The sequence below is a fragment of the Felis catus genome, chromosome A2 (genome assembly GCF_018350175.1).
Source record: "Felis catus isolate Fca126 chromosome A2, F.catus_Fca126_mat1.0, whole genome shotgun sequence".
NCBI lineage: Eukaryota > Metazoa > Chordata > Mammalia > Carnivora > Felidae > Felis > Felis catus.
In genome coordinates, this window is record NC_058369.1 from 39,593,435 (window position 1) to 39,619,687 (window position 26,253).

At 45.8% G+C, this 26,253-nt stretch overlaps 2 long non-coding RNA genes across 4 annotated transcripts in view; one reads left to right on the plus strand and one right to left on the minus strand.

Annotated features, from left to right (window-relative positions):
• The first annotated feature begins 1,592 nt into the window (after positions 1-1,592).
• Positions 1,593-9,622, plus strand: LOC123383750. Its single transcript, XR_006593901.1, has 3 exons — positions 1,593-1,662; positions 8,509-8,574; positions 9,498-9,622. It is a non-coding gene; the product is annotated as an uncharacterized LOC123383750 (long non-coding RNA).
• The window catches only part of LOC109496654, a 155,166-nt gene continuing 138,374 nt past the window's right edge, over positions 9,462-26,253 (minus strand). Inside the window, exons 1-3 of one of the 3 annotated variants that reach the window (XR_006593897.1) lie at positions 18,312-18,433; positions 12,749-12,941; positions 9,462-9,716 (exon numbers count right to left, since the gene is read on the minus strand). This is a non-coding gene — a long non-coding RNA (uncharacterized LOC109496654). Of the gene's footprint in view, positions 9,717-12,748; positions 12,942-17,244; positions 17,328-18,311; positions 18,434-26,253 lie in introns of those variants that run through there. The other 2 variants (XR_006593898.1, XR_002152881.3) reach the window with 2 other exon arrangements.

The following is a 26,253-nucleotide window of genomic DNA, read 5'->3' on the forward strand; positions in this document are numbered from 1 at the left end:
TGGAAGCATAGTGGAGAGTGCACTAGAGCAAAGGGAAGGCTAAAGACTCGGGCGTGGAGCCATCAGGCACCCAGCATCTCCAGAAGGTTCTTGGCAGCAGAAAGTGCTCAAAAATCTCACCCAGCTGCCTTGGCTGGAAAGAGAACACTCCAACTGTTCTCTGTTTTGGGCCTGAATCCATGATTCAGATTTCAGAGCCGGAGCCCTCATTGGGCTCACTGGCAGTCACGTGCCGGGGGAGGGACGGGCACCTGGCTAACCATTCCGTCAGACAAAAATGGAGAGCTATTAGCAGAAGACAGGCTAGAGGCTGGGCAGCTGACAAACAATGAATATCCTTGCATTTCTTGAGAATGAGGAGGGTCAGCTACAGAGGCTATGGTAACACCTATTTAAAAAACAAAAAAAAAAACAAAAACCTTTTCTATCCATTTCTCTCACATGCTGAAGCTGCTCTAATCTCTCCAGTTACGTGCAGACCTCCCAGATATCCAGCCCCGTGTACCCTTGCCGGGCGAAATGTGATCTGAACACCAGCAGCAACTTCGTCACCCGGGAGCATGTTAGAAATGCAGAGTCTCAGATCTACTGAATCAGAATTTGCAAGATTTTAGATCAGAATTTTAGATCAGAATTTAGCAAGATCCCCAGGTGGTTCTGATGCAGGCTAAGATTGGGACGCACTCTTACATGCATTTTCCTCTCCCTCTCCCCCCCTTCTTTCTTTATTATAGATCAACCTAGTTTCTCACCAACCTAAAACAATACCACCTCTTCAGCAAGAGGGACGACGTGGGCTGTCAACTACAAGCTTGCCTCTGATAGAGTGACAGAGACGAAATGAGAACATATGCATGCTAATAATTTTTGTCCTGTAAACAAAAGGACCAAACAGACACAGTCTGTGACCTTGGAGTGCACGTGTTCTAGAGGGAGGAGCCGGCCAGGCAGTCCAAACAGATACTGAGGGCTTCCAAAGGCCATGGCACGGTTCTCAGGGCTGAGCTGGCTTCGGCACAGCCTGATCTAGTGTGGATCCCGGGGACAAAGGGACAGAATGGGAACTTAAGTTTTACTGGGCTGGACAGATACATTGGAGGTCCCGCGGTACTTTGCGTGCCCTCCCAAATGCCACGCTGAGATATAAAACTGTGGCTGGCTTGTCTTCTACTCAAAGAGAGCGAACGGGGAGTGGGTCCCAAAGAATCACAGGGTGGGGCGTGCACGGGCCTCTAAAATGTTGTTCTGAATGTTGAGTTTTAAAAGCTCTGGAGTTCAGGTACTGCTTTGTGGCCTCTCATCATGCTGGTCTTCACACCATGCAAATAAAACAGGCACGAGATTTCCCCCAAAGTTAGCAATCTCCTGTGAGTCATTTCGCAGGAACTTGGTGGCAGCCACTTGGCTGAAAGCAGCTGTGAGGAGGAATGTCCAGGCGGAGTGGCCGCAGCCACGGGTGTGGTTGTGAGTGTGGCTGGAGCCTGGAGACAGGCTGTGGGTGTGGTCACAAACAGGGGCGTGGCAGTGGGTGTGTCCGGGCCGGGGCATGCTGTGGGCGTGGCTATCGGGCTCAAGGGGTTAACCCCGGGAGACCCTGCTGGCTGGCCTCATCTCAGGAACCGCAGGGACTTGAAAAACCGTGCTCTTGGTCCCCCAGAGCAGGTAGAACTCTAGGCAGAATCAAAGTAGAACTGAGCTAAGGATGGACACAGGCCCTGAGTGGGTGAGGGGGGGGGGGGGGAGGCGGGCAGCAAAAGATCAGAGAAGAGGTCCCAGTCACATACCTTGGTGCTTTCTGGGTCCTCTGGTGAGAGTGGGGTTTGGCATGCAAATGACCTGAAACCACCCGGACTCCTTTCTACAGGATACGCGCATTCAGGAAGCCCAAGCTGACAATGTCTGTGGCAGAGAGCCTGACGTTAAGGTTGCCCCTCCCGTGCATGGGGCAGCAGTATTCTGCACCAGGATCCTAAGCCCCCTCTCATCATCCAGATCCCTCAGGATGCATGAAGGGACCTACACTATCCCACCCTCTTTTCCATCTTCTGTCTTCTTCAGGTCTCCCAGCCCACGGGGTAATCTTGTCCCCTTCACCAGGAAGAAATAGCACCCATTTCCCCTCTCCCCCTATTGCTACTCCCTCCCCGCCATGCCCCCATCCTCCCCCCACCACTGTGGCACACGGACCCTGTGAGCTGTCACCCGACCAGGGTTTCCCCTCCACCCCGCAAACAACAAAGCTAGTAATTCCGTTTAGGCTCAGCTAGAACACGCTATGGTGGCGTCCAATGAGTTAATGGTTGCAAAAGCTTTAGAAAAAGACACTCCTGCTCCTAGAGAGTATGATTTACATTTCTTTGACATTCTCCACTTTCAAAAGCCACTTGCAAATGCCAGTACTTCTAAGTTTTATTTCTGATACTTGTACCTATAAGGAAAGGCACCTCTCATAAGAAAAAAAAATCCCTTTAAACCATGGCACTTTACGAAGGAAGAAGAGAAAATGCAAAGAGTAATAGTGATGAAATAAACAAGCAAATTGGTTTGTGAAGTAGCCCCGGCCACAAGTTCACATCTTTCTAGGAGCTCCTCCGACACCGATGGTTAAGGTTTACTGAGTACTTGCCGCCAGAAACTCTTCTAAGCACTGTACCTATGGTATCTCAGGTGATACTTGTAGTAAATCTAAGCCACTGCTCCTCAAAGGGGAGTTATATTGCTTTCCCCCTCAACCCTTAGACATATTTGGCAATGTCTAGATACACTTTTGCCTGTCACAACTTTAGGGGAGGGTGTTGTTACTGGCATCTAGTGGGTCACACATCCCATGATGCTCAGGACAGCCCCACCACAAAGAATGAACTGGCCCAAAATGTCAATAGTGCTGAGGCTGAAAACCCCTGCTGTAAGAGATAGGGGAATCATCATTCAACCCATTTTACAGATGAGGAAACAAGTACAGAGAGGTACTTCCAGATACTTAGGTTTATGATCAAACATAATTGGCAAAATGAATGCAAACAAGGGACTGAGAAAAAGTTTGCCAATATTTGAGATGAACTAAGAGAGGGAGGAAATGGAAAATCGTTCGCTTTGCACCTGTCCTGTGATTTTCTTTGTCGGGGTGATGTGCATCCATGGATCCCACTGAACTGATTCGCTGATATCGTTCACACGCAGGTTGAGCTGCCCAAGAAGACACTTTGGGTGAGGGAAGGGACTGCTTTCCAAACTCACTCCTCGCTTCCCTCGTTACTATCAGACTGTTTTCCAGGTTCACAGCTGCACGTCTCATTCTCTTCTCAATCTGCAGCCTCTACTTTCACCTTGTTAGGTCCATTTGTGATTGCTCAGGGCAGAGGTGATGGAGAGAGGCATCTGCCCTCCTGACCCGGCGCATTCTCACACTAGACAGCCTGCATCTACCTGGGGATTGTGGTGGACAGGGTAGGTGGCCAGCTGTCTCCAGGTCTCTCCTGGGTAAAACCTCAGAATCATCGCAAATGTTAGCTGATGGCCTATCAAGGAACAAGGCCAAATGGAACTAAAAAGAGGGTAAGAGCCTTCCATACGGAGTATGATGAAAAAATGCTCATGATATTTGCAGTGCAAAAGCCAGGTCGGGGGCACCTGGCTGGCTCAGTCAGTAGAGCACACTGCTCTTGATCTTGGGGTCATGAGTTTGAGCCTTACACTGGGCACAGAACCTACTTAAAAAAATTAAAAAAAAAAAAAGCCAAGTACAAAATTGAATGTACATTGATGACGACTTGTTAAAAAAACTTTGTATTTTTGGATGTTCCATTTTCTAAATGAATATATATATAACATTTATCAGAAATAAAAAATAATTACTTTGACAAGAATTTTTTCAAGAATGTCCACGGAAAGGCATGAACAAAAATGTTCATGGCAGATTTTGTGTGTGATAACTGAAATGGAAACGAACCAAATGGAGGGTAGAAAGGCAAGATAAATTGAGGGTATTTTGCTACAACAGAATACGACATAGCAACGAAAAAGAACATCCACAGCTCCATGGATGAGTATCGGAGACGGGATGTTAAACAAAGGAACTCAGAACACAGGGAACACGCGCTGTAGCATCTGATTTATAGGAAATTCAGAAACAGGCAAAACTTATCTGTGGTGATGACTGTTGACGGGGAAGGGGCACAGGACAGTCTTGCAGGGACAGGTAGCTGGAAAGGAAGGTCTGGGTGCTCTCCCCTTTCTCACCCAGAACCACTGGGCTGGCTCTATATTTGCATAAGCCACTCAGCAAAACAAAACCCCTGGAGGTGACAAGAATCTGCTCCCTTAGAAGGCAGTGTAGCCACAATTTATTCAAGCCTGCTGATAAATTCAGTGTATTCAAACTCAAGCCTAATGCTGCCTTGAGGTCTTACCCAACAACCCTAAACCCATATTACCCCCCCGCCCCCCACCACACACGCTGCCAGAGGAGTTCCTATCATTACAACTGTATTGGGGATCCTATTTCACCAACACTTTGCCTGTGTATTTTAGTTTCCCGCTTGAAACTATATTTTCTTGCCGCTTCCCAGCTCCAGGGCTGAGCCCGGAGTTTTAGTGCCCTAGGGAAAAAGAAAGATCAAAGAATAAAGAGACCATTGATCAGCATTAGTCTCCAAACTGAGGTTCTTGACCTCTGCAGAGAGACAATGGCCTTGAAAGCAGGCTTTTTGGTGGGGAAAAGGGATTTCTCAACCACACAGTTCCGCTCTAATAAAGCCAGGCTGAAGGTTCTAGAGAGGACTGCCTAGCCAGAGTGCTTCCACACATCCCAGGGGACTTGATCCCCACTGCTCTTGGAGCAGCCTGGTTAGGATCTTGGTGGTTGGGATTCCCGCCGCACCCCCCCCCCCAACCGGCTTAATCCTGCAAAACAGCCCGCTAGGGTACCAGGTCTCCTCCAGGTCACCCAGTGGGCCATACACATATTCTTTTCTAGAGGTGCTACCAGAGGAAAAAGGTAGACAGGTGCCACCCCAGATCACGGAGTTTTATCATTCCCAGATATGCCCCAGACCTATTCATGCCACTCTGGGAAGATGGCAGGCAGGAAAGGAAAAGCTGAAGGCCACCGATAAGGTCAGATGCCTCTAGGGAGAGGAGATTTAGAAACATCTAGAAAATAAGGGGGGGGGGGGTGTGTGTGAGAACATCAGGCTAAGTGCCTCACATCCCAGGGCAGGGTAGAAGGAAGTCTGCCACCCCTGGGGGACTCGCCTCTGGCTTAACGCCCTGTGTCCCTCCTCCCAGGAGCGATGGTGTGCAGGTGGTAGCAGGAGGGTGTGGAGGAGTCTGAGGAAGATACCCTGGGCCCCTGGAGCCTGTTCGGGGCATGCGGGGGGCCCAGAATTTCCATGGTAATGGCAAAGCTGGCCTGTAATCGGGAGCAGCAAGCTGCCACAGGCAAAGAATGCGAAGCCAGGAGCACATAACCTGGACGCTGGGTGCTGGCCAGGGTCTGTCCTGGCCCACAGAACGCCTTTGTGCTAACCAGCAAAAGCCTCCTTCTTCTGGCAGACACAGCCTTACGGGCTCATAGCTTGGTTAGCAAAGCAGTGGCTACATGTCAAACCCTTGGTGGGTGCGCTTGTGTAGGAGGGAAAGCCACACCCACGAGAGATGGCTCTGGTTTCAGAACACTGCCACAAAAAGCTAGGCAGATAGCCCTTCAACCATCCCCCAGTCCAGGTATTCGCTCAGACCAATCATTCTAAAGGAAACCTTGTGAGGATCTTGGTTCCCAGTCCACTTCCTACCTATCCCCCATATGCCCTGGTTCCGTCTTAAACGGCGAGGAGGAGGGTTTCCAATCATGGGGATGGAAAGACAAGGCTCAGAACCCTGGCCGCATTCTCCCCCTGCTCAGCCAGGTGCTGATGGAACAATCTCACAAACTGTTTAAATTATCTGGCATAGGGGTACCTGGGTGGCTCAGTAGGTCAAGTGTCCGACTTCAGCTCAGGTCATGATCTCCAGGTTCATGAGTTTGAGCCCTGCATCAGGCTCTGTGCTGATGGCTCAGAGCCTGGAGCCTCTTTCAGATTCTGTGTCTCCCTTTCTCTCTCTCTGCCCTCCCCCGCTCATGCTCTGTCTCTCAAAAATAAATAAACGTTTAAAAAAATTTTTTTAATTAAAAAAATCGTATTTCATCCCCTCACTATCTAGCTGGGTGGAGATATGCAAGGCAAAAGACCTATTACAGAAAGATAAAGAAGTTACATTTTCTTTGTACCTCCAAGCATCCGACAAGCAAAACTGTAACCATGCTAAACAATATTCTCACTTTTGTTATCTTTCTGGGAGAGGCATTGGCGCCTCTCACAGATAGGGTGAATGGATGTTATAGTCTGCCCTAGAGCTATCTTGGATTTTGCTGATTACCATGATCATTATTTTTTTTTAATTTTTTTTTAACATTTATTTTTGAGACAGAGAGAGAGCATGAACAGGGGAGGGTCAGAGAAAGAGGGAGATGCAGAATCTGAAACAGGCTCCAGGCTCTGAGCTGTCAGCACAGAGCCCGACACGGGGCTCGAACCCACAGACCGTGAGATCATGACCTGAGCCGAAGTCGGACGCTTAACCGACTGAGCCACCCAGGCGCCCCCCCCATGATCATTATTAATAGCACCCCCTTCACTCTCAGAAGTGTCTCAGTGCAGACTATCAACTACATGGTCACTTACTAATAAAGGCACAACACATGTCAGGCCTGGCTGATCTATCCTTCCTTCTTGTAGCCTAATGCCACATAAGAAGGACAGGCATGGTGGGGCGCCTGGGTGGCGCAGTCGGTTGAGCATCCGACTTCAGCCAGGTCACGATCTCGCGGTCCGTGAGTTCGAACCCCGCGTCGGGCTCTGGGCTGATGGCTCAGAGCCTGGAGCCTGTTTCCGATTCTGTCTCTCTCTCTCTCTCTCTGCCCCTCCCCCGTTCATGCTCTGTCTCTCTCTGTCCCAAAAATAAATAAACATTGAAAAAAAATTTAAAAAAAAAAAAAAAAAAGAAGGACAGGCATGGTGACTGGGCTTGGAGAAAGGGAGATCATTCCAGGCTGGAGAATCCAGACAGGATGAATTTGACCTGAGCCTTGAGAGAGTGAATTTAGAGGGCAAAGGAGTAAGCCTTATACATAGACAGGTGAATGTATAAATTACCTACTGCTGCATCACGAATTACTATAAAACCTAGCAGCTTAAAACAAACGATGAATCCTAGCTTGCACAGTTCTGTGGATCAGGAATTTGAAAGTGACTTAGCTGGGTGGTTGTGGCTCAGGGTGTAGCCAAGATACAGGCTGGGGCTGTAGTCATGTGAAGGTTTGACTGGGGCTAGAAAATCAGCTTCCACGATGGTTCACTCATATGTCTGTGGGCAGGAGTTCCCCACCATGTGGCCCTCCCCCAGAGCAAGCGTTCCAAGAGAGAGCAAAGCAGAAACTGCAATGACTTCCGTGACTTTGCTTCGACGCCACGCTCCATCCTTTCTGCAGTATCTCATTGATTACCTAAGCCAGCCCTGTACAAACGTGTGACCACCAAGAGGTGAGGATCACTGAGGGTTAGCTCAGACTATGGCTGCGACACAGACTATGCGCTAAGTCACAGAGGCAGGAATAGGGAGCGTCTGCTCAGAACATTAGTGATGGGGCAGTTGTCCGGAACAGTTACCGACTTCCCACTATATTCAACACCAAACAGCGCTCTCCAGCCAAAGTCCAGCAATCCAACCTTGGAGAGTATTGATCTACCGACATGTGTGAGGAAATGGGAATTTGGATTCCCCTTATCCATAGCTGAAATCTAGAGCAAAGCACTAAGAAACATTTTAGTTTTGTTAGAACGAGAACGCACTCTATGTAAAGCACATTGTGGTCCTATATAGGAGTTGAAGATGACTGCTTTTTAAAAGTACACTCCTGGGGGGGTGAGGGGTGGGAGGGGAAGCCACACTGGAAAACAATCTTTGAAAATTCATTTTTCTTTTTATTTATGGACATTTTTCCCATTAAAAAAATGATGTAGTGCTTGTGTAATTTTTAAAAGATTAAAAAGCATGAAAAATATGCTCTGCACAGAGCTACAATCATTCTCCTCCGAAATATGTGACTCTCCTGAAATAAAGGAGAATGAGTTTCTAGGAGTCTGCACTGAGCAATGAAATGCAGCAAAGGGGGAATCCACCGTGGTTACTGGCTGCTGGCTCTGGCTAGGTCAGCATTTTAAGCAGGTTAAGGTAAGGCCTGGGCATTTGCGTTTTGGAGTTGCAATTGATTTTTGTTTTACTCTGTGATCCTAGAAATACTAGCCCTTTTCTAGATTTTTCTCCATTCTTAGCTAATGTGTGACATGTCTTATATCCTTGTTTTAAAATGCTTTACTACTTGAAATTGGCTTGGATGTCCTTTTAGAGAATAGTTTCTCCATGCTCAATGTTTATTTATTTAATAATTATTTTTTGGTAATTCCCTAGGGATATCATGATGCCATGGCAGACACAGCCCAGCAGCCCACATGGACCTTCCAACCTGGGGGGCAAGTAAGTGAAGGGAATACTGCCTTGTGATTTCATTTACAGAAGATGGGCCTGAAGGGAAAACCAGCTATCTGTAAATCTTATGGGGCGTGGGGGGGAGGGTGTTAGAATTAACTGGAAGGAAGCCAGGATGGAGATATTAGATTAGCATATAAACACCATATAAGTCTAGCAAATAGCTACATAATCCCTGGCATCATTTACATCTTATGTGTCTCTATGGTTTCCCTCTTGTTTTTCTTTCCTCTATTTCTATTGCAAACACATAATGAAACAATGTGAGTTATTAGGAATACATCATTCTGGAGGCTCCTGGGTGGTTCAGTTGGGTGAGCATCCGACTTCGGCTCAGGTCATGATCTTGAGGTTCATCAGTTCCAGCCCTGCCTTGGGCTCTGTGCTGCCAGCTCGGAGCCTGGAGCCTGCATCTGATTCTGTGTGGGTGTCTCTCTCTCTGTCCCTCCCCCACTCCCACTCTGTCTCTCTTTCTCTTTCTCTCTCAAAAACAAAGAAACACTAAGAAAAAAATTTTGGGGGTCGCCTGGGTGGCTCAGTTGGTTAAGCGTCTGACTCAGTTTTGGCTCAGGTCATGACCTCATGGTTTCATGAGTTCAAGCCACGTATCTGGCTCTGTGCTGACAGTGGGGAGCCTGCTTGGGATTCTCTCTCTCTCTCTGCCCCTCCCCTACTCATGCTATCTCTGTCTCTCTCAAAAAAATACATAAACTTAAGAAAATGTTTTGAAAACAATTTTTTTAAATAATAAAAGAATACATCATTCTGCAGGTTAAAAACCAACCCACACATGTCCTGGGTGCTTACTGTGTGCCAGGCACAGAGCTGATGGCCTCACTTACATTATCTCAAGTAAGTCACACAACAACCCTAGCTGTGGAGTAAGTTCTGTTTTTATTCCCATTTCACAGATGGGGAAACTGCCACCTCTGGAAGGTCAGCACACACTTTCAAAGTCACCAGGTTACTAAATGGCAGAACAGGGATTCAAACCCCCGCGGGCCAGAAATTCTTATCCCCCACGGTGATGGTGCCAGTTCTAACTTTTGGCTTCAGTTGCTTCGGGGGTCTGTCTCGACATCACCCAGAAAAGAACTTTAGTCGTAGCTCCTATGAACTGAAACGGCAAACTGAAAAAGAGGAAAGAAAACAGCTTGAAACCTGTTTCAGACCCTGCATGAGGCGAGGAACAGAGTCAGCGGAAATGAGAAGCCAGCTGGATTCAGCGACTCCTCAAGTAAGGGGGGCCGTGTGAACTAACTTAATTGGATGATTATTTCAATTATCTAATTAAGAAAGATTACAGCTGAACAAAGACAGAGAGGGCCTCCAAGGTGATAAAAAAAAAAAAAAAGTTGATTAGCTGGGTTGGCCCTTGGCAACCCTGGGAGGTGGAAGGGACTCCCCGTTGGATGCCATGGCCCTTGGGACAATTAGCCACAGAGAGCCCCTCCTTTCTGCCCCCATTCCTCCCCAGCTGAGAGCTGTCTTCCACTTTACTGCCTGAGACTCAAGTGGTCAAGTAGCCGGCATTCTCCTCCCTTCCTTCTTTCTTCTTCCTTTTCCCTGCCTATTTGTTTTGTACTGGTTTAGTAAACAAAAACAGTATAGATTTCCCTGTATAGTTTAGGACAGAGGTTATAGTCTGGTTACTACTATCCATCCCCCAGTTCCGCTTCCCCATGTATGGCCCGCGCACTTAAAATAAATTAGGGGTGACTGGGTGGCTCAGTAGGTTGAGTGTCGAACTCTTGGTTTCAGCTTAGGTCATGATCTTACGATTTGTGGGTTTGGACCCTGTGTAGGGCTCTGCACTGGGAGCACAGAGCCCGCTTGGGATTCTGTCTCTCCCTCTCTCTCTGCCCCTCCCCCACTCGCATGCATGCGTGCACATGCACTCTCTCTCAAAATAAATAAATACACTTAAAAAAAATTAAATTATTCATCAATATTTAAAAGTCAAGGATTTCACATAAAAGTCCAGATCTCTGGCTTGATTTGAACAAATCAGATCTGACAACACTGGGTCCACCTTCTCGGAGGCCAGGTTCAAAATATTTAACACAGTGTGTATGTGTTGGTGCTGTCTTATCAGAACAGACGCCAGGCATAAGCCACCCAGACGCCATAACCATGAACACTGGTGGGAAGGTGGGGGGTCTGCCCTCTCAGACCAGCCATGTTCTCCAGCTCCCAGGGCCTCTTTCGGTCCTATTGTCTCCTTGACATTGAGGTGAAGGTCACCTGCCATTTATCGTACCTGCTTGACCCACTTATAGTAAAGAGGGAAGAGACTCTTTCCTTAGCTTGACCTTTGTCTCTCAGTTATATCATCAGCCTGGCCCAAGTTGGCTTGTTTTAGGGAGCCTGTGGCTTTTATTCTTTAATTTAACAAATATTGGTTGAAAGACTTCATTATGCAACACGATAGAGCAGAGAGAGCTATTAAGAACTAGGCCAGAGAGCCAACAGTTCTGGACTCAAATCCTGCCTCAATCATTTGCTAATTATGTAACCCTGCTTCATTTCCTGATTTTGAAAGGAAGAATTTAGAACTTGTCTCAATACCTGAATTTTCAAAACACCTGTTTCATTGCTACAGCTGTGAGCTTTACTGTGAGGACTACATGGGAAGAAATAACAAAGGACCTAGCACGGTGCTAGGTAAGCACAAAATGGCAGCCAGTTTAGGGGGAGAGCACTAGCTGTCATGATGGTGCATCTATGATATAATAGGCACTGTGCTGTGCACCCACGTGTGTTATTTGTTCCAGTCCTCATGAGCTCCCTTCTAAGGTGAATAACATTATCTCCATCTTATGGAAGAGGACACTGTCCATCAGACATTGGATTCTCTCCTTCAGGACCCAAGAGTGGTGGGGAAAGAGAAGATGTGCACACAAAATACATAAGGTGGTTAAAAGATAAACGTATCCTACCAAACAGGGGGCGGGGGAGTGTAAATTCACCTAGCAGATGAGAAGAAAGATTACTTATTGCTGGGAAATAAATTATACTAGAATAGTGCTTCTCAAATTTTAATGTGTATACAAATGACCTGGAGATCTTGTGAAGAGAGAAAACAGATTCTGAGTCAGAGTCTAGAGAAGGGCCAAGATTTGGGGTTTCAAACAAGGCCCAAGATGATGCTTTCCTGCCGGTCCATGGACTACACTTTGAAAAACAAGTTAGTTGTGGCCAAGGTACTGGTGACCAGTCATATTTCCCCATTTCTCTAGCCACAGTGAGTGGCTAAGACACAGGCATGGGGACCAAACTTGGCCAATTATAGTATTTCCTAGGAATATACGTGACTGTTGGGGGAGAGCAGTCCTGTGCTTCTCTTATGGTCATTAAGCTGGAATGAAGAAACCCTGGGTTGCCTCTGGCTGGGCTAACCCATACTGTATAGAGAAGTGTCTTTTTTTTTTTTTTTTTTTTGAGAGAGAGAGAGAGCATGCACACATACACAAGCAGGGGAGGGACAGAGAGAGAGAGAGAGAGAGAGAGAGAGAGAGAGAGAGAGAGAGGCAGACAGAGGATCCAAAGCGGGCTCTGTGCTGACAGCAAAGAGCTCAATACAGGGCTTGCACTCATGAACTATGAGATCATGACCTGAGCTAAGGTTGGACACTTAACCAACTCAGGTGTCCTGAGAAAGTGTCTTTGTGGAGGGAGTGAATGATCCCATCAGAGTGAAGTCACAAAAGAGAAACCAACAGAGAGACGATGAGAAAAAGAATCCTGATGACATCATTTGACAACATGGCGTCTCTAAAGCTAGTCTCTGGTTTTCCCAAGGACCAATAATTCTCTCTCTCTCTCTCTCTCTCTCTCTCTCTCTCTCTCTCTCTCTCTCCCTCTCTCTCTCTCTCCCTCTCTCTCTCTCTCTCTCTCTCTCTCTCTCCCTCTCTCCCTCTCTCTCTCTCTTTCCCTTTCTCACCAGTGAGCTGGATTTTCATCACTTCCAACTCAAAAAGTCCTGGGTAAATATTAGTGTTAAATTAAATATTAGTACTAATTACTGTAGCATATTAGTTACCTGGTACAGCTTAACGATTACCCCAAAATGTAATAGCTTAGGGTAATAATAAACATGCAGCATCTCCCACAGTTTCTGTGAGACAGGAGTTGGAGAGAAGCTTGACTATGTGGTTCTGACCTGCCATCCATCTCCCATGAGGTTGCAGTTAGGATTTCCACCCGGGCTAATGTCATCTGAAGGCTTGACTGGGACCAGAAGTCAACTTCCAAGGTAGCTCAATCATATGGCTGGCAAGTTGGTACTGGTTGTTGGTGACAGGCCCAGTTCTTGCCCAGCAGACCTCCCCTTCAGTGTCCTTGAAACATGGTGGCTGGACATAGACAGAAACAGAGAGAACCAGGAAAAATTATGTTCTTTTTATGACCCAACCTCAGGAATCACACAGTGTCACTTTTTCACATTCTATTCATCAGAAGTGAGTCCCCATATGGCTGGTTAATTATAGAACCAGGATCTGGATTCTTGTTCTGGCTTTGCCACCAATAGACTGTGTGGCCCTGGGCAGATCATTCCATGTCTCTGAGTCTTGGTTTCCTCATCTGGCAAATGAGGAGGCTGGATTTGACCCATTTAGTCTTAAAATCCTTCAGTGTCTCTACCAAAGACACAGAAGGCCATGTATATCCTAGCAGGAGCCTAATTATCTTTGTCTTCTGTTGGGCCTCCTATCTTTTGAAAAACAACTCTCGGACATAAAAAACCAAGACGTCTTTCAACTATGAATGTAACTTGCCTCATATCGCAAGCCCTGAACCTCATGAACCAGGACTTGTTTCAACTAGTCACCTTATTACACAAACGTGACCATGTAAGAGCCAGAGGAACATGTGAGTTTTAGCCAGGGCCAGTGGGGAATAATTACCACCACACTGTTGCTTAATGAAGTCAAGCTTCAGGTGGTGGAGATTACAGCCCAGAATAAAGGATGAGCAGGCACATGACAACCCAGTTTGTGAAGTATTGGGAAGGAAGGGAGACCCTACTACCGTTAATAATAACAGTGATAATGATAATGCCTTTAATTGAGTGATTATGGATGGCAGGAACTGTGCTAAACATGCCTTTTTATCTCTTTTTGCCCATAACAACTTCATGAAGAAAGAAATATTAGCACCATTTTATGGGTGAGGAAATACACATTAAGAAGAGTAGGATGAATTGTACAAATCCACATAGCTAATAAGGGGTGGAAATGGTATTAAACCTGGGCCCACTAGATTTATAAGACTGTGCCCTCTATCATTATCCTTAACTGCTTGTTTCTTGTGGGTGGCCAAATAGACTCTCAAAACCCAAAGAAAAGTCTTAAGAACAGGTCTGATTTTTTTGTTGTTGTTGCCATTTTCAATTTCTTTTTTATCATAAACTTTGGCTCTCTACATTTTAAAGGAAGATTAAAGTCTAAGAGTTACTCATTAGTATAAAACAACCGTGAGGTCCCCCACAGTGTGATTCTGTATCTGACCAAGGTAATTAAATAGACTCAGCCTTAAGTCCATCTACTTAAAATATTCAATCAAGGGAAGCCTAAGGTGGTGCCATGAACCAGGTAGGTGATGCCAAAGCAGCAGGTGACTCTAGAAAGGAAAGCAGAATTAATCAGAAGAGTCAAGGCCAGATGGGTAGCCAGGATATTATAAAGAAGGGAGGCGTGGGGCCCCTGGGTGGCTCAGTCGGTTGGGTGGCCGACTCTTGATTTCGACTCAGGTCATGATCTCACGGTTCATGGCTTCCAGCCCCATGTCCGGCTTCACTCTGTGCTGTCAGTGAGAAGCCTGCTTGGGATTCTCTCTCTCTCTCTCTCTCTCTCTCTCTCTCTCTCTCTCTCTCCCTCCCTCCCTCCCTCTCTGCTCCTCTCCCGCTCATGCACATTCTCTCCCTTTCCCTCTCAAAATAAACAAGTAAACTTAAAAAAAAAATAAAAAAGAAGCGAGGCACTTGAGGGGCCAATGTTGGCAAATATAAGGTGCTGGATCCAGACTCAGCTGAGGCGTCAAGAGCTGGGTGAGTAGCTGGGACCCTATTATACCCAAGTCAGCACAGAAACCCCCAGTAGAAGTCGGAATGAATAAGTGCCAGGGGTCAGGGCAAGCAGAAATCAGGTTGAAGGCTAGAAATCAGGAGGGAATTTCACTATATACTCACTAATTTGGATGTAAATTTTAAAAAATAAAAAATTTTGCAAAAATCAGGAGGGAAGCAAAATCAAGAGTAAGACCAAGCAGTCAGAAGAGACAGGCAAGGAAATGCCAGGCCCATGGACAGGAAAAACCAACTGATGAGGACCCTGAAGACACAGTTTCGTCATCGACAGAGAACTTGGCAAAAGGACAAAGAAAAACTTGCAGTTCTGCTCACGGTGTGTTAGTTTGGACCAGCCCTCCTCTGGAAAACAAGAAAACTTGCTGAATAAATTGAGTATCTTAAAAGCACTTAAGAGTTAATGATACGGTAAGAAACCAGCAGGCCAAAACTGAAGGGAAAACAGGACCCTAAACAGATAAGGGGAGCACAGAAGTCACTTGTGAACCAAGAGCATTAGCTGATTCCAGCAATGTGAATTTTTGTTTTGATGGTCTTGTGGGAAAAAGGAGGCAGAAATCAAAAGGGCAGGCTAATTAGAGACCGTCTCTATAATAACAGAGACCTGTCCCCCCTCTCCCCCCACCCCCCACCCCGCCATGGGCCTGTACCCTCAGGGAAGAGGTGAACCAGAAGTAACCTATGCTTTGTGGATTTGCAGCCAGGAACCAGTGTCTGGTGTTCTGGGAAACCTCAAGCCTCGAACCTGGCTTAAGATGATCCCCAAACACCTGACAAATTCAGACACACATCCTCTCTGGAGGAAGGTACCTTTACCCAAGACTTCAAATTACTCCTACAATTATTCTTCAGGTACAATGAACAGCATATAATCAAAGATAACCAGGGATAAAAAGAAGCAAGGCTCTATGAAGAACAAGCAGAAATAGCAGCCAGCAGAAATAATCCTGCAATGAGTTTATAGAGTTATCAGGAACATCTTATAAAGTAGGCATGCATAATATATTTACAGAAATAAAAGACAAGGTCAAAGATAGCTACATGGGACAGGAAAGTATCAAGTCACCCACTAGATTTGAAAAGAACCAAATAGAACCTCCAGCAATTAAAAAAAAAAGCAAACTAACATTAAAAAACTCTCTATTTTAGAGACAAAACTATATTCCATTAAGGATACTTCTTAGAAACAAGTCTGAGACATGGTAATAGAACGATTTGGGGTGTCAAGAAAGGAAGCACCCAATTAAATGTGGCTTATATGATAAAGAATATTCACTATCTTATATAACAAGAAATCCAGTGGTTGGGCCGTACTAGGGTTATTTCTGTACAGAAACAGTGTCATCTAAGACCCTGCGTCTTTGCAGCCTTCCATATCATAAACTTCAACGTGGTGGCCTTTGTCTTAGACATATCTCCTCATGATGGCAAGATGGCTGCAACAGCTCCAACTATCATGTCTCTGTGTTACCACATTCAAAAGCAGAAATAAAAGAGATTTCCCCCTGTGCACCTCTCCTTTATCAAGGAGAAAAGACCCTCCCAGAAGCAACGCCACCAGAGTCTCCCTGATGTCTAACTGGTCAGGCATAGATCACATGCTCTAGCTGCAAGCAAACTGGGAAAGTGAGTTGCATTTTCAGCCTTTGAAGCAGGAGGTAGATTCTGCAGCTTTGGAGAAGAGGAGGGAACTGCTGCAAGCTCAGCAGTTTTGACTCCATGTAGGACCACAAAGAAGGGAGATATGGTGATGGAGAGAAGAGGAAGATTCTAAAAGTGAAGCAGTCTGTCTTCAGGAGCACCGAATTCCCCTTTGTATACCATTTTCCTTCTTTTGGACTCTTTCCCATACATTATGCCCTTCTCTAATCCATTCTCCCAAGATACGGGAAGCCCTTTTCTTTCTTTTTATTCCTGATGAAAGAGGGTCTTAAAAGGAATTCATCCAGTAGTTTAAATTAGTTTTCTGTATTACCACTTCCGTAAGAAGCACCAAGAAAAGAGCTGAAAGGAATCAGTACCACAGTGGTATTCCAGACACCGTTGGATTGATGAGGGGTAGAGAGCAAGATAAGAAGGATTTGGGGACAGTGAGGTGAGGGAGACACCATCTAGTCACTTGGGAATCATGCTCATACGCAGCCTGTGAGTCACTTGACTAGCCTAACAGAAAGCTGAGATACCACTGTGGCCACGAAGCCAGGAGCTCCAGCCTTCAAGTCCAAAGCCTGCACTGTCAGTCCTGCCTTAGAAGCCGGAGGCTTGAGGGGAGGTACTGCCTCCCTTGACCCCATTTTATTCATCTGGAAAACAACAAAAGTTGACCCAGCAACCTTTAAAGATCCTTTTGTTCTAACGCAGTACCCAAGCCAAAATCAAAATCAAAATCAAAAAGTAGTAACAGTTACAAAAGAGGATTCAAAAGAAACTTAAACACCTGCTGTTGCGCTTCCCTCCTTACAGATCTGCTTCTGAGCTTTGGCTTGATTCCCGCCCCCCTCCCGCCCCCCTACCCCAGGAGCGAGGAGGGAGGGGAAGGGTGGAATCTTAGAAGGACAGGGAGCCTCTACCCAGAAATCCAGACTTTCATCCTTTCACTTCGGCAGAGGGAAGGGAGAGGGTCTCTCTTCCAAGAGGCATTTGTACACAAAATCCTACGAAGGAGCCCTGCCTCGTTCAGATGTCCCTATTTTACTGGCCACTGAAGGAAGGGGGAGGTGGCAGGTGATGGATATTTCTATGATTGGCACCTCCACCAAAACAACAGGAAATAGGATCTGCTATTCCCGTAATTTTCTTTGGAAAGACAAAAGAAACGAAGAAAACGGGAGAAAAGACGTCTGCATGGTATAATTTGCCCCACTTACAAGACCCAGAGAAGTCAAGCACGTTGTCCAAAACACACAGCAAGTAACTGTTGCTGCTAGATGCAACCTCAGATCTTTTGTGCCTCCCGGGCGCGGTCTCCTTCCCCTGTGCCTCGGTTCATCTCCGTAATCACAAAACCGTCTTCTTTCTTTACTATATATGAAAATTCTCTGTCGTCATTATCTACTAAACTAGATCAAGAGGTAACTTTTATTCATTTGTAGGTCACCTCCTGTTACTGGAAAACTGCCCCAATTTAACCAGTGATGTGCTCAACAAGGCATGGGAGGGGGCACTCACAGACAGGGGGCCGGGCAGTCACTGGGCAGGTAGCACCAACAACCTCGATTCACGCCCTGCTTTTGAGGAGAGACGACAGGACAGAGAGGGAAACGGGGAGGGGGTTTCCAACAGCCATCATGGTCTTGGGTTCTCATAAACTACTCCGTTGCCTGGGAAGTTGAGAAGCATGATAATGAATGGTGATTTTTTTTAATGTTTATTTTTGAAAGAGAGAGAGAGAGAGAGAGAGAACGTGAGCTGGGGAGGGGGAGGAGAAGAGAGAGGGGGGACAGAGAGTCTGAAGTGGGCTCTGCTCTGTCAGCACGAAGACTGAGGTGGGGCTCGAACTCATGCACCATGAGATCATCACCTGAGCTGAAGTCGGATGCTCAACCAACTGAGCCACCTAGGCACCCAGAAAGGTGGGTTTTCAACAGAGACATTCCCCAACCTGACTGATGATTCACATGGGGGAGGGGGCACTTACATGTAATGGGCAGAAAATCTGCTAATTGTGCAGGAGATACAGAACTTTTTACCGTCACAGGAGATGTCAGAAGCGGAGGGCACATCCCAGCTGCTCCTTGTAAAAGCATCCAAACGCCTTCTGTTATTAACCGACATCTATTGAACCCACCTGTCTCCAGTCCCGAAAATCGCCCCTGCCTGTGCTCAGTGTTCCCAGTGCTAGTCAGGGCCTCTTGCCTTTATCCACCAGGTCAGCTTTAGAATTGGTCCCTTCTGGTGACAAGCGGGAAAATTCCAGCAAGGAGGAAAGAGTGGTAGGAGAAGAGGAACGGGTCCAGTGGAAAGAGAATAGTCCTACTGTTAGCCCAGAATGTGCTGTCGTTGGTCCAGATTTAGTGGAAAACAGGGGATTTGAAAGGTTTTATTAACCAGGTTGCTCCTGCATCTCTGAGTGGGCAGGGGACATTTTAGCATGTCTCAGCCAGGATTGGGAGACTTCAAGTAGCCTTAGAATTGGGGTATAAGCATGTGCGTGTGTGCGTGTGTGTGTGTGTGCACGTATGCACGGGTGTGATGGAGACCAGAAGGTGGACCAGACTTCACTTTTCAGTAACTATCAGTTAATAATTCCCTAGTCACGCTGTCTGCCCTTGACCAGTGACACCTCAGGATACTTTTGGATACTTTTGGATGCTTTTACAAGGAGCAGGATGGATCTCAAAGAGGAACATTTCCTGAGCTCTTATGTTATGGCAGACAATGTGATTTCACTGCCCTTGGTGACCCATACCTTGATCCTCAGCAGACTTGAGGGGACCCTAAAGTAGGGGGAAGGTCAGCCTGGCTCCTCAGGGCCTCATTACTTGGGGCTACCAGAACAGTCCAGTACCTTGCTTCACCCCAAAGAGCTCCGTCCTTGATATCAAAGTCAAATCCAAAATTCCAGATCTGGAACAGAAAATGAGCACAGCCCCCTGAGCCTGAAGGCACAAGACAAGCAGCCAGGAATCATAGGAGCCTTTCACTTGACTCAGCCCCCTTGTCATCTACCACACGATGACCCTGTCCACACGCCTGCCCTTTCAGCAGCCAGCTTTTGCTTGCACACTTCCCTTAATGAGGAGCTCACTACCTCACTTAGCCAATCAATTTTCACACATCTCCAACTATACCTTCCTAAAGGGTTTTCTGCGACAAACCAATCCCCACGGGCTCCCTAGAGTCAGGAAACGACTGGTAAATACATCTGGAAAGGGCTGTTTGTGATAATACCTGCTTAGTGATCTATATACCACAGCAGTATATTCAGGGCTCTAAAAAATACAGCCGTTGAGAAACTTGTTTAATTTTGCTTAACTGAAAATTTCTCAAATTTATTTTACTACACAATACATCCTTCAGGAATCTACAACCTTCCCATAAGAACCCTGTATCTCGGAAGTGCTGGGTCAGCAAGCTTCCCCTGGGGTTGGAATCTCTCTTTCCCAGGGTTCCATCAACTGGCTTCATTGCTAAGCTCTGGGGGTGTGGAGAACAAGCCTGGCCCCTCTACAGATTCGAATAACAAAGGTCTAACTCTTACCAAGCACTTGGGTGGGGGGCAGACACTGTGCTGAGTGCTTTTCATGGGTTACGCCACAGCCCCTGTTTAACAGATGGAGAAACTGAGGCTTGGAAGGGTGAAGCGGGGTCACACAGCTAGAAGGTGGCTGGGCTGGAAAGCAAACCCAGCACCACACACGATAGTTAGAAAAACACCTGGCGGAACATTTGGCACGTGGTAAGCCTTCAGCGAATGTTATCCGCGTTACCTTGCTGTTACTATTATTGTCATTATCTGACTGAAGAGGAAGTACTCCTCACGACGCCTTGTGCCTTGCTGGAACCTTCTGTTCTCCGCATTAAACGTTTTTGACGTCCTGAATGTTTTCCCTTGTTCGTCTGACGGCTCTCTCCCACCACTTCTGCACCCAAAGTAGGAAGGACGGAGCACCGAGGCTGGGAGGCCTTTCCTAGCTGAAAGCAATCTTCCATTTGCTGTTTCCACAGAACCATTTTCTCTGTCTGTCAAATCCTCTGAAATATGGTGGAAATAAATCCTTCAGGAAGACCAGTGAAGGAGAGCAGAGGGAGCTGGGGAGAAGCCGTAGGGAAGATGATCATCTATCTCCTAGACCAGGGGTCAGCCAACTACAGACCACAGGCCGGATCCGGCCAGCCCCCTGCTTTTTGTACCTAAGGTTTTATTGAGACACGGCTATGCTCATTCATAGATGTATCAGCTACAGCTGCTTTCTGCACCACAAAAGAGTTGAGGAGTTAGGAGAGAGACCTAAAATATTTACTAGGAGGTTCTTTACAGAAAAAGCTGGCCCACTCCCGCTTTATCTTGTGGGGAGGAGAAAGGTAGGCTGGAAAGGTTTTTGATGAGCCAGGTGTCTGCCTTTCCTTACGTTCCAGATGCTCTCGGAAAAGCCAGCTGGGAGCTGCTGGGGCCCAGAACACTACAGCTTAAAAGAACTTGCAAGTAAGAAAGGTACAGCTCTCCACCAAGGTTAACCTTGAAACCTATTCGTGAAGGATCAGGGACAAGATAGGTGGATGTGGAGTCCTCTGAAGGCCACCATATCACTCCAAGGCTAGGGATGTTGGCTCTCTGTGGATCAGGGTATTGACCTATCTGAAGACAGATGCGTCGGCCAAGTGGGGTTTGGTCAGCTTTGTTCACTTAGAGGAGCGAGGTTAATGCTGGCAGGACTCCATTCAGGCATCGCTCCAGGTTAGGGGAGACCCCCAACGGATGGAGTATCTCAAGTGGCAAAGCCGCTTATGACACGTTGTGGGCGATCTTAGCCTAATGTTCTCGAACACTCAATTCACCCAAATAACACCCTTGTTTCAACTCCATGATCTCGAAGCAAACTTCGGGCTGTGACTTGGCCGCTTCCCATGTAGCTCTGCCAACAGAGGGGGGTATGCTGCACCCTAATTCCCCACATGGGTTTCAGAGTGACTGAGAACCTCCTGAGATTGTGTGCATGGTGTTGTTTATGTTTGGGAGTGCCCACAGTCCCGAGGACAGGAGCCTTCATGGTCACTATCATCAAAAAGGTCTCCACGAACCTCAGAGACCTGGCATTTATTCGCACAAGTGTTTCGATTAGGGTTTCCTTCTACTTCTCCGACTGAGGGCAAGAACTCTTTTGGTTCCATATGCCACTTTCTCCAGCTCTCAGCCCTGTGCCTGGCTCATGGGACATGCTCACTAAGTGTTGGTCACAGCAGGAAATGAAGTAAGGGAAGAGGAGAGGCCAGGAGGAGGGGGAGGAAGGTTAGGGTTTGACATGCCAGCCTGAGCGTCCCGGTCCCCGTGATAGTTAGGATTTTCATTGTAAATTAATAAACTGACCTTCTGGTTTATGTAAGAGTCTCATGAGTGTGGTTAATAGATTCTCCCTTGGGGCATAGATTGCTCTTGGTGTGCTGCCTACAAAGCTCTATGACCAGAACCTGGACCTGGATGAATCCACAAGTCACCCTGTGGGGCTCCTTGGAGACAGATTGCTGGCTTGTTCGCCCCACGGAAAAGGAGGGTTTTAGCGTCCCCTAATTGTGTTACTACTGCAACAATGGCATTTGCTCCTCTTCTGGCAGTGCTGAGGACATTTGAAGCCCGTTCCAGGGCCTGGGCCAGGGTTGGAACCCAGTAGTTCTCTTTTAATGTTTACTGAACAAATGGGTGCTGTAATATCTTGAATAACTGAAAATAAATGTACATTTGTTTTTGTTATTACATCTAAAAATACGACTGAATAACCCACAAGGTACTTGTTATAGTCTGTGACAACAGACTTTCTAAAGCAATAAGCCTAACAAGAAATTAAAAAACAATCATTGCTACTTTAAAAAAATTTTTTTGTTTGTTTGCTTAAGAGAGCAGGGGAGGGGCAGAAAGAGAGGGAAAGAGAAAATCCCAAGCAGGCTCTGCACTGTCAGCACAGAGCCTGATGTGGAGCTTGAACTCACGAACCATGAGATCATGACCTGAGCCAAAATCAAGAGTCCAACAGTTAACCCACTGAGCCACCCAGGTGCCCCAATTGTTGCTACTTTGGAAGCACAGGACCCATTAATATATAAAGGAGCCCAATATGGCCCCATTTTGAGGGAGGGGGTCCCAGGCCTTGCTTGACACAATCTTGGTGGCAGCAAGTTACAGCTTGGTCAGTAGCAGCCTCCAGCCTTAAAAAAGAATAATTTCAACCTAAGATTTAGCTGAGAATTTCTAGGGGGCTAGTGACATATCTGAATACTCTCTGAGAACTGAAAGAGCGTCATGCCTGCCTTTGCTGAGTTAAGTAGAACTATATTTTATTCTCACACTCTCTTTTCAAGGCACACACACATGCACATGCACACACTTATACACACACACTTTCACTACACATACACACATGCAAACCTTTATTTCTTCTGGGAAAAAATAGTGCTACACGTATGGTAATATATTGGTTATCTATTGCTGCATTAAAAAATTACCCCAAAATGTCAGCAACTTAAAGCAACAAACAGTATCGCACGAAGTCTCTACAGGTCAGGAATCCAGGCGCCAGTTAGCTGAATGGTTCTGGTTCAAGGTCTCAAGAGGACTCATAAGGGTGCAAACTGTCACGTGGAGCTGCACTCTTCTGAAGGCTCTGTTTCCAGCTTGCTCATACGATTGGTGGCCGGCCTCAGCTCCTTGCTGGCTGTTAGCCAGAGGCTTTAGTTCATGGACCACTCCATAAGGCTGCTCACAGCATGGTTGCTCGCTTCCTCCAGAGCAAGGGAGGCAGGGAAACAGCAAGAGAGTGAAAGAGACGCAGGTTTTTATAGCCTAATTTTGGTAGGGGCACACCCCCACTTCTCCAGAGACCATTGGTCAAAGAGAACAACTGTAATAGAGTATACGACAGACATACACAAGGGTGTGACTATCAGGAGGTGAGGATCGTTGGGGGGCCATCTTGAAAGAGACAACATAGAAAATTTAAAAATACAACTACAAATTCTTTTGCACCCCCTCCTTCAAAACGTAGAAACTAGGGGCGCCTGGGTGGCACAGTCGGTTAAGCGTTGGACTTCAGCCAGGTCACGCTCTCGCGGTCCGTGAGTTCGAGCCCCGCGTCAGGCTCTGGGCTGATGGCTCAGAGCCTGGAGCCTGTTTCCGATTCTGTGTCTCTCTCTCTCTCTGCCCCTCCCCCGTTCATGCTCTGTCTTTCTCTATCCCAAAAATAAATAAACGTTGAAAAAAAATTAAAAAAAAATGTAGAAACTAATGTTCCTCCCTCTGAGTAAGAGCTGGACCTAACGACTTTCTTGTAACAGACAGAATGCAGTGGATTGAGAGCATGTGATTTCACACAGCCAGGGTCATAAAAAGCATTGTTGCATCCACCTTTCTCTCTCGGATCACTCTTTCTGGGGAAAGACAGCCTATATGCTGAGAACACTCAAGCAGCTATATGGAGAGGCCCACACAAGAAGAACAGAGTCATCTTTCTAACAGCCAGAACCAACTGGCCAACCATGTGAATAAGCCATCTTGAAAGTGGATCCTCCAGCCCCTGTCGAGTCTTCAGATGATTATGGCAATGGCCAACAAATTGACTACAACCTCAAGAGAGACCCTGGGCCAGAATCACCCAGTGAAGCTACTTACAAATTCTGGATCTACAGGGGCTCCTGGGTGGCTCAGTTGGTTAAACAGCCGACTTCGGCTCAGGTTATGATCTCGCGGTCCGTGAGTTCGAGCCCTGTGTCGGGCTCTGTGCTGACAGCTCAGAGCCTGAAACCTGTTTCAGATTCTGTGTGTCTCTCTCTCTGACCCTCCCCTGCTCATGATCTGTCTCTCCCTGTCTCAAAAATAAATAAAACGTTAAAAAAATTAATAAAAAAATTAAAAAAAAAACAAATTCTGGATCTACAGATAATGTGGGATATAATAAATGTTTATTATTGTTTTAAGCCATTAAGTTCCGGGGTAATTTGTTATGCATTAGTAATTAATACAACATGTTTACTGAATTTCAGGGTTCTTAGTTGCAAACAACAGAATCCACCTAGTTTAAACAAAAGAGGGATGAATTCAAGGAACTAAGCAGTTCACTGAATTTCTGGGAGGACTAAAGAATGAAACTTGATTTAACAAAGCCATGACACTTTCTGTGGAGACCCTTCTGCTATACACTCTAGCGACAAGTGCTGCCACCAGAATTGCTGCCATCTTGCCTCTGTAAGCTGGATATCTTGACCAACCCCACATGAAGAATGGATTTTACATGCGCTTACTTGCAAACCAAAGCCTGTGTAAGGATTAAGTCAAATGTCTATACCTCATTGTGATGTTTAATTTTATGTCTCAACTTGGTTGGGCCACAGTGCCCAAATATTTGGCCAACCATTATTTTGGATTTTTCCATGAGGGTATTTTCAGATGAGATAAACATTTATTTGTTTGTTTTTTTTTTAAGTAAGTATGGGGATATTGTATTGTATTGTATTTTTTTTCCCCTAAGAATTTATTTAAATTCAGGTTAGTTAACATATAGTGTAGTGTTGGTTTCAGGGTAGAATTTAGTAATTCATCACTTACATATAATAGCCAGTGCTCAGATGAGATAAACATTTAAATGAGCGGCATCTGATGAAACCAGATTGTCTCCCATAATGTGGAAGTGGGCCTCATCTAATCTGTTGAAGGCCTGAATACAACAAAAGTCTGACATCCCCCAAGCAAGAAAGAACTCTGCCAACAGATGGCCTTTGGACTTGCATTGCAATATTGGCTCTTCCTGGGTATCCATAATCAGGTAGGCCAATTCCTGAAACTTCTTCCTTCTCTTCCTTCCTTCTCTCTCTTTCTCTCTCAAAACAAAACAAAGCAAACAAACAAACAAAAACCCAGAACCTATTTGTTTTATTTCTCCTGAAAATTCTATTACTACATCTAGTTACAAGGGAGGTTCAGAAAAATGAGTTTCTGGCTTAGACATTTTCAGACCCGTAAGATGAGAAATTCTACAAATAGACAAAAGGTGTTCTAGTTGCTGGGTGGCCAAAGAGTCTAACCAATATTTGCTATATTTATTATTTAAATAACCAAACATAAGCCATCTCTTCTATCAAGTTAAACTTTTCCTCCATAACCATCTCTCTTCTCAATCCACAGAGAAGCACACAAAAAATAGTTTGATGTATGTATCTCAAGCTATTTTTTTCCAAGCTGTAGACTTTATTTTATTTGTTTGTTTACTTATTTACTTATTTATTCTAAGTAGGCTCCAGACTCCATGTGGGGCTCAAACTCACAACCCGAGATCAAGAATTGCATGCTCTACCAACTGAGCCAGCCAGGTGCCCCCAACCTGTAGACTTTAAATTAATGTATTTCAGGCGTGCACCTGGTAAGATTCCAGGGAATTCTACTTATATTTAAGCCTTTGCTCTACAGACACTTCAGTCTTTCTTCTGTATATAACTTCTTCCTTTAATTATGTACATTTGTAAATAATGAATGACATTTCCCTCAAGAGACTTTCTAATTTTATCTGTTGATCCAAATTAAAGTCTGACCATAATTCCTTCTCTAGGGAATGATATTGTAAGCCTGTAAGTAAAGTTATAAGCATCATAGACCCAAGGGAGGAAGGTGGTAGTTCTTTCTTGGCAAGAAAAATCCCATGAAATCTCATTAATTCAGATTCCTTAAGGTTGGAATTTGTGATTATTCAACCTTCCCTGGTTTGGAGTTTGCCTTTTCATTTTCTCTGAGCAAAGTGATTAAATAAAAAAGTCAAATTGCAAGGGGAATGTTTCAGTAGCTACAGCTTTAGATGGCTTTAGCACACAATTTATTTGGGCCCAAATGGAATCTGCTATGTGGAAGTAATTATTTTTTTCCTAAGTTGAAAAGCAATGAT